The following is a 7220-nucleotide window of genomic DNA, read 5'->3' as shown; positions in this document are numbered from 1 at the left end:
TGGTCTGACGACTCAACCTTTAGATTATGTTTTTATGGACATAAGGGACACTGTGTTTTCCAGGCCAGGAAACAAAAGAACCATATGGTCTGTTTCCCGCAAAACATCCAAAGGTGGGTTCTAACACGGTAGGAGAGTATTAAGTGTAACATCTGCGAAAGTACCAGATAGCGACATGTGCTGCTTTCTAGACGTCTATAGTCAAGGATGTCCAAGCTTATTTCAACATGTAGACACCAAACCACATTCTGCTTGAGTTACACAGAGTGGTTGTGTAATCAGAGAGTGCAGGTGCTAGACTGGCCTGCCTGTCTGCCACTGCAAATGTGTGGTGCATTATTAAGCTCAAAACGCAAGAAAGAAGGCCTTGTATGGTTGTGCAGCAGAAGAGAAGAATAAGGAAAATAATTGCTTTCAAATCTGCATCAATTCTTGTCTTTATTTCCACAACAATTAAACAATAATTTTCTTAAAGTATCAAATTTTGTGTTTCTGTACTGCTCTCCGCATACCGTCCCAACTTTTTTGGAACTGGGTTTGTATTTAGATGCATATATTTGTAAATAACAACATATCTTCTACCGTGGAAATTATTCTTTCAACCTTCTTTGCTGGTGGAGCTTATAGCCAAGACCCCCACTAAGGCACCTGCCTGTTTACCTGCATGTCCCTTAACACCCATCTTATCCTCTACTGCAAACTATGTGTCTCAGAAGTGTAAACAACTTCTCGAAATATAAACCCAAGGGGCCTACACTCTCTCTCTTTTTTCTCAGACGTGATCACTTGGCACATGGGGAAACTCTCCTCTGCCCCAGAGCTCTCCTAGCAAGCAACTATTTACAGCAGTTCAATCCAGGCTCACTCGCTTCCTAAAAGCTTAAAACATGCTCAGCTGGCGTAGGGCTCTAGGCCCTATATCGAGGAGAGGATCTCATTTCATACGTAGTCTATGCAGGGAGCAGACTCACTTGTGTCGACAGACTATTGTGAACCCACTGCACCCGGTCACCTAATCATATGCTGTCCTCTCAAGTGGTCCCTTATCCCAGCTGTAGTTGATCAACCCAGACATGTTTTGTTTTGCTGGTTTCTTTAGTTTGGCACTGAAGCTATGAGGCTAACGTAGCTAACAATTAACGAAAGCTTAACCATCAATTAGCACCATGTAAAATACATGAATTGTCTTTCATCTAGTTCTTTGTAATCTCAACTAGACTTACTGGTGGGATCAAGCCTTACACAAGTGACGTTTGTCCATGTTTTTAGATAACTGTATGACAGAAAATGGTAACAGAAAATGTTAACGTTGGAATTGAAAAGAAAGGTATCTGACTGGGTGAGATGGCTCTCATTGCGTATCTGCCAGCAGAAAGCCTCATCCAGAGAGTCCATCCTTCAAACATGCCCCTCTAGCAATAGCTTAAGCCAAGATATACGATTGCTAAACAAGGTTGCGTAAGTAAACTAATACAAAATAATACAATTCACAAGCAAAAGATTCAAAATATAAAATGGTTGATATACAAATAATGAAAAATAAATCAAAATTCATTATTTTATTAATTAACTTTACTGCTAATTTTTTTTCAGTCATTGCTTTCCTTTTTTTGTATTTACAGATTTTAATGATGTACTTTTTTGCTCCTATTGGTCCTCTGCAATTTTTCATGTGTCCCTGAGTTTTGTGACATTTGTATGAGTTACTGTTGCCTTTCTATCATCTCGAACCAGTATGCCCATTCTCCACTGACCTCTCACATCAACAAGGCATTTTCGGCCACACAACTGCTGCGGGATGTTTTCTCTTTTTCGGACCGTTCTCTGTAAACCATATAGATGGTTATGCGTGAAAATCCCAGTAGATCAGCAGTTTCTGAAATACTCAGACCAGCCCGTCTGGCACCAACAACCACGCCACGTTCAAAGTCACTTAAATCCCCTTTATAGGCCAAAAGTATAAATGAAAACTCAGATTTACTTAAGCTTTGGCTATAGCAGCTCGGACACTTTTCCTCAAAAGTTGAATAGTTTCTTGTAAAATGTCTCTCAATGTTCGACTATTCTACGAGGCTGGAATCCCTTCTTCTTCGCCAGCTTCTTGTTCAAATTTTATTAAGGTGGAATGGGAGAATTCAGAAGAGAAGCTGACTTCAGCTTCACAACTTTTTAGTGTTTAACAATTTGCAAATTTAACATACCAGGAAACCAACTTGCAGTGCTTATAAATGTGAATGAGTCCATTCATCTCAGGATGGTTATCTTAAATCTCTCTCTTTGCCTTTTTGTTTGCTACTAGGCAGATGAGACTGCTTTGCTATGTGACCTACAGTCTACACGGCAGTTCTCAGTAATTGAGAACCAGGGGCTTTTGCGCTATGTTGCACACATCCTGTCTCATAGATATTTTACTGACATACCGATCCCCACTCTCTCAGCTTATTTCCTTATTGTAAACTTCCATTACATCATTAGCCACGTTAGCCTTGCAGACACCATATTATATCTTGGCCGATGAGTTACTTTTGGATTAAAAAGAAAATTGAGTAAATTCATTTAAATTTTTTGACAAGCTACTGCTTTAATGTGAATAGACTCATGTAGACACTGTTTATTACTGGCTGTAACATGTAAAGCATCAGTACTCATTTTGGCATTTTAGCATGTTTGGCTTTGTTTGTTCAGCAGCATAGCCAGCGTGTCCAGACACTGCCTGTCTGCATGCCACAGCCACCCTGGTTCCATCTAGTGGCAGGAGGGGACAGCGGCTCCACCAATCAGAGTCCAGGTACAGTTAGCGTTATTAGAGGCTTAAGCAGCAATGAAGCAAGCTCAGCATGTTCCAATTTCTCTAGAGACTGAGGAATCCAGGCTCTGTGGCATCACAGACAGAGCTATATTAGCATTAAAGGACAAACAGATTGAGCAGTGCGACTTGGGAGAAAGTAAGCATCTAGTGCGACAGAAGCAGCAGCATAGTCATAAAACTTTACACCATTAGCTCGCAATAAATAGGCAAAAAATGTCAAGGCCATGTAAAAAGTGCATGATGTAAAACTCAATAGGGCCCACTTTCCAGACTGCATGGGATACGATGACATTTTTAGAGAGAATGTTTCCTTGGTGAGGTACGTGCTGCAAGCAGTCATAATTTATTAATCCCCTAATGTATTTTCCATAAGGGAATGTTTAATACAAGAAATTGTACATTGCTCACTGATGTTTGATTTCTCTTTATTCAAGTCTTTCTTTATGACTCTCGGTCGGAGCTGAGCCCTTAAAAGCACTGTGCTTACTCTCCAGCAGCACGCAAACGTACACAAGTGTGCAAAAATAGCCACACTATGTCATGCTCACAAGAGAGAGAGAGAAAGAGAGAGAGAGAGAGAGAGCTGTAACAGTCTACACATGCAGTTGAAAGCATTAAAGCTCACATATGCATATGCAAATGACAGCAACGTAGAAATAAGGAACTTCCTCATCCATAAAACTACTGCTCGTAATTCTGGTCGCACATGTGATGCTAAGTGGAATTTCCCCATGATGGTGAAGTCCACGGGACGTTAGGGAGTAAAGAAGAAAGACATTGTGAATCTCGTGGGCTGGTTGTTTTATCACAGCCCTGGGCCAAAGAAGGAGAAGAGAAGGAGGAGGAACTCACAAAGAAATAAAATGTATCTCAGCAAAACAGAGCCATATACAGTTTCTGGAAGAGAGGTCCAATGGAAATCCTAGGTTAATAATGATTACTGGCATTGTTTAATGGCAGTCACGTTTGTCTGTTACAGTAAACAGGCTGTACAAAGGCCAGTTATTTCACAGTCATGACCATTTTATAACTTCATTAATCTGAGGGGCAATAAAAAAATTGGATCCCATAAATTTAGTTGTATCATATTACTTTATATGGCCTTTATATAATTCTGTATTAAAAGATAGATATACATATGGATTGAGTTTACCATAAAACAGAAGATATGAAGCTCCCCTTTACATCTGAATTTTTTTCTTAAGTTGATTCTTTTGAATTTGCAGAATTTTTCTTTTGATAGTGATTTTCTACAAATGACATGTTTAACATATTAGAAAAAATACCTTCAAAAACATAAAATGTGCCATAACTTTACATTACATTTAGCAAGTAAACAGTAATTGTGTCTCTGTAGAGGATGTGTTAAGTATTGTTTAGCCCTTACATATAATACAAGAGTAAAAGTTTGGTTATCGGTTTCTTTGTTCACGTATGAGACTGTGTGATGTCTTCTTTTAAGACGAAAATCATTCAACAATTTCATTGCCCTTTGAGTGCAAGGGGAACAGTCAACTTAGGCTATCTTATGCCATGTCACGAAGTGCTGTATCATGCCAAAGCTGTCAAAACCTTTTCAGAGTAAATAGGGAGGAAAAACTGGAGCAATGACGTCATTGGTCCTGTAACAGACAAAGAGTGTACCCAGCTCCCATTTACTCCCATCTCAACCCCCTCAAATCCACATGCAACAGAGACAGTCAATACAGTCACATCCACTAGCACATCACCTTCACACTCTCAAACAATAACCTTACCACAGAACTCGTGTGAGGAGCTCTGTAGGCATATATAGTAATAAAGCTTTGCAGGTTCTACAATAAAAAAGTTTTATTCTATATCTGCAGAACTATAGAAATGAAATAAAAAATGCTATAAAAACATATAATCTTTGTCATTAATTATTCATAGGCCTGGGAATAATCCACAGTTACAGTTACAAACTGTAGACCATTTGTTTCTCTGCATACTTTGTTAACCCCCTTTCACCCTATTCTTCAGTGGTCAGGACCCCCACAGGACCAGCACAGAGCAGGTATTGTTTGGGTGGTGAATCATTCTCATATCCAGAAATGCACTGCCAGGACCTAAAAGTGTTAGCAGATGCAGATACACCCTTATATAAATGGCTAAAAAGAAAATAAAGTGTTTGTCTGATTACTAAATATGTCTTTAACAAGATACATTTCTGTCAATATCATGACTAATACAAATGTTAATAGAAATAAATATATAAATAAAAGAAAAGGTGACATACTTGGGGTGGTGGGTGGGGCAGGAGCATAGCAAAAATATGACTGAAATAATGATTTGCACTATACACCCAGGGGTTTAGCTCCTAAAAATTCTTCTCTTAGAGTACAACTAAGGTGCTGACAAAACTTCAGCAAGATGGAAGGCCACTAGGGCACCACTAATAGCGCCAGTTCTTGCACATTTGAGTCACATAGAAATTCCGGTCATCCTCCCCCTCTGCCGTTCTCATAAACAACAAGCGGCTTCAGTGTGAACGTTTGTATAGCCTACTTCTCTGTGCCAGGTCTCTTCGGGTCTCACTCGAGTGGAAGAACCGTCCCACTTTTAGCCTAGTCCACCCAGTCACACAGGAGCACTCTGACGACATAGCTAAGATGCCCCAGTTGTCACATACAACTGATTTTTTGGGAATCAGCCCAAGAAGCTGCTCCCAAAGAGGCATGATAACTATCCCTCCCATGTCCATCCCCCTGATGCAGTAACCCAATACCCTGGACAGACCCCAACAGGCCTGGTGAAGGCAAAACAGGCCTGGCCCCACAAACAAGATCAGACTTGTGCCTGGTCACCGAGCATTCACAGAAGGCCTTCAGTCATCGTGCCCAAATCATCAAATGCTTTGACCTCTATGCGGTGATTCATGAGCACATTTATGTTTTCCCAGCAAGACATTTAAAATGATGAGGTGTCCATCACAGATAAAGCTGTTTCTGTATGATGACCATCACATAGAAGTAACTCTGTTTGTGACAAGTAAGCTTGCTGGCACCATCTCTTGTCTGCTTGGCCAGTGACGTCTCATCATTGACGCATTGCAGACCCACACACCTGCTGTCGTCTCCCCCTCATCCCTCCACCCACCCAGCCCAGGCCTGGCCAGGTGCAGAGAAAGGAAACACAAACCACTTGCTCCATCGCAGTCCATGCACTAGGCCCCTGGGCGTCTGGGCACAGACGTTAAATCCGCCTAAACCTCTTGATCCTGCATTTAGATTACTGGAGGTGAAAGAGCCACTTTGTGAGCAAGATTACCCATGAAACATAAGTCACCCACATATGGCACAATGGGGTTAGCCATGCTGGATGCTGGAGAAAAAGTTGGAGAATAACACTCATCTAAAGTCATCTTTGCATTACGGTTATGTTTTGCTTAGGGTTTAAAGGATTGGCAGAGGGCCTTAGGTTAGCATAAATAGGTGACTTTACTGACACCTATGGCTGAAGGGAGTCTGCCTGGGCCTCATTACTCCTGGTCCTTGGTGGTCCTTTTACCCTCCCCACCACTACTGTAGTTCTGTACATTGAAAGGCTACGTCAGCGCAGTAGCTCGCTAATCCCTTGGCTTGTCGGATCCCGGTCACGTTTCAACACTGCCACAACACAGCCTACTGCCCCAGATAATGCTGCTTTTTCTGTACACCCACCTCTTTAAACTGACAGCACTGTCCATTTTTCTGAGCTCCAGCATTATTTGCATGCTACTACAACCTTGATGGAAATCTCCATTGATGAAGATATGCTAGTCAAATGTATGATAGCTCCTCCTATTCCCTTCACTGTATCACACACACTCCAAATGCAGGCCTGTCATGTAGATTTGAGCTTTTAACTGGATCATTTCTTGTTGGTGCATTTTGCATGCTCTGCTTCCCAAGCTATTTTTAGTCTATCCAGTTGGCATGGCCTCCTTCCTTTCCAGGCATACTGCACGAGACTCCTACAGCCTCAGGTCTCTGGTCATGCCTGGCCCATGACCATGTTGGGACATCTGACCCAAAGGCCAACTGGTCCATTTCACTCCATTCCCCCACGACTGGGGGTTGGTGGGGACATAGAGGGAAAGAGCTAATCCCTCCTCATGTCTTTTCAGAGGAGAGAAAGTATAAATAAACTGTGAGTGGCACCGATATCCGTGTCGCCATCGCTTTCCGATATTGCTACAAACGCCGGCCTCACGTTTCCAGTGTAAATTTCACTGCCTAATAGGATTAGCTGAATTACCCCCACTCAAGGCCTCTTGGCCAATTAGAGTCCACCTCAAATAGCATACGCAGATGTCTCCCAGGTTTTCCACAGCAGGGAAACATGCGATCACTGCAAGGATATACACACACTGCTCTCAATTTAGTCTAACCTTGAGCTAGAATACAATGCA

Source organism: Pygocentrus nattereri, chromosome 21 (genome assembly GCF_015220715.1).
Source record: "Pygocentrus nattereri isolate fPygNat1 chromosome 21, fPygNat1.pri, whole genome shotgun sequence".
NCBI classification, from domain to species: Eukaryota; Metazoa; Chordata; class Actinopteri; order Characiformes; family Serrasalmidae; genus Pygocentrus; species Pygocentrus nattereri.
The sequence above is the reverse complement of the archived record's forward strand: the minus strand, read 5'-3'. Positions refer to the sequence as shown.